This window comes from Triturus cristatus, chromosome 4_1 (genome assembly GCF_964204655.1).
Source record: "Triturus cristatus chromosome 4_1, aTriCri1.1, whole genome shotgun sequence".
NCBI classification, from domain to species: Eukaryota; Metazoa; Chordata; class Amphibia; order Caudata; family Salamandridae; genus Triturus; species Triturus cristatus.
The window spans coordinates 191,214,756-191,216,837 of record NC_140585.1 but is presented as its reverse complement, the minus strand read 5'-3'; positions in this window follow the sequence as shown (position 1 = coordinate 191,216,837).

Here is a 2,082-nt window from a genome sequence, read left to right as displayed (position 1 = left end):
TTATTACTCTGGCAGTGTCTTTTGACTTAGCCTCTACTACTCCACTACTGAATCACTAGAACACTAGATTATTTCAATCTGCTAATTTTTAGAACTCTTCTTCTTCACTTTTCTCCAAGTGACTCTTTTAGTTCACTCAATTTGGATTTTCATCACTTTTCACTTCTTCTTCAGCAACATCAAACTGTATCAGATCTTCAATATCCTGAGCATCTGACTCTTCTCCAATGTCAGTCAAGATAACTTTCAGGACTCCAACAGTTTTCTCCTCCTCAACCACTTCTCGTAAGGTCCCCTCTGGATTTCCTTGACTTTCTGCCTCTTCTTCTTCAGACAGTGTCACGTACGTCCATTCCGGTGACCTATACTTCTGGTTAGGCTTTCTGATTCTCTTGATCTCCTCTGGTTCTTTTGATTCCTTTTGTTTTTCACCCTTTGCTTGATTCTGACTCGACACCTCGTTCACCTGTTCAGCTTTTGATGAATTCGCTCGTGTCAGTCTGTACCTCAGCCTCTTTATCTTATTAGGCCAAAGATCTCCTTTTACACTCCTTTTCGGTCTCACTTCTTTATTATTTCTTTCTCCAATCCAAGTTCTCTTTCTCAGAACTCGACCCTCTGGTTTCCCATTCTCACTCTCATCTGATTCTGTTTCATTTGCCTCTTGTTCATCAACGATTTTCTTTTGCTCCACAGACTTCTTCTCCACCGATTGAGATTTCCCTACTACTGTCCCTCCTCGGGTCTCCGACACGCAATCTTCTTGCTGTCTACTTGTCCCTTCACCTAGCTTATCAGGAATGTTCCCTACACCTCCTCGGGGGTCTTCCGCAATCTGTCCCTCTCTATCTTCTTCGGATCCTACTTCTTCAGGAGTAATCTCAAGTGGATTCTCAATCTCTTCATCTGACTCAGGTGTAGTCTCTGTGAAATTACTTTTTCCTCCTCTTTCTTTTTCACCACTTGTTGAAACTTCAGGCACTTTTCCAGAATCCGAACTTTCTCCTGAGGCTCTCAATGTTCCTCTCGAAGCCTCCCTTGGTAAGAAAAAAGAATCACCTGACTCTCTTTCTCCTTCCCCGTTTTCAGGATTCTTTTTTCTTCTCACTGATTCAGTATCTGCATCATCACTGGAATCTGACTCTTCAAAATACTCTTTACCAGTCCCATCCTTCGGATTTGGAACTCTCAGAGTATGACTTGCATGAACCCAGTTTTTCTCACCAGCACACTTCACAGCAGTTGTCGTAGTCAGAATGACTTGTCTTGGCCTTCCCCACCTTGGAACCAAGCAATTTCTTCTTCTGTGCACTTTTATTCTCACCCAGTCCCCTGGACTTAGATCATGGGCTTGCTTCTTTTCAAGTGTGGTGGCGTCTTCTCCAACCTGGTGAAACACAGAATGAACTGCGTCAGCCAGGCCTTTACAGTAATCCAAAATCATGTCATCAGTTATTGTCATCAACTTGTTGACAGGCACGAATGCATGTCTCATTGCTCGTCCCATCAATATTTCATGTGGACTCAACCCTGTAGTTCTATCTGGAGTAGACCTAATAGTCATTAGCACTAGAGGCAAGACATCAGGCCATTTCATTCCAGTGGCTAAACACATCTTACCAATTCTATTTTTGATTGTGCCGTTCATCTGCTCAACAACACCAGAAGCCTCTGGCCTGTATGCACAATGTAGCTTCTGCTGTATGCTCAATGCTTCACAAATCAAACCCATGAGCTCATTGTAGAAGTGTCCACCTCTGTCTGACTCAATTGTCACTGGGAACCCGTACCTAGGAATCAACTCTCTTAACAGTAACTTTGCCACTGTTATTCCATCATTTCTCCTAGTCGGATAGGCTTCTACCCATCTTGAGAACAAACAGACTACCACTAGAACATACCTCAATCTATTGACCTGAGACATTTCAATGAAATCTATTTGCATTCTGGTAAAAGGACCTCCTTCTCTGCCTATTGTTCCTAGGCTCACCACTGTCTTCTTTCCAGTATTGAACTGCTGACAAATCAAACATCTTTGACAGATGCTCTCTGCAATCAGCCTGAACTTTGCATTGTACCAGG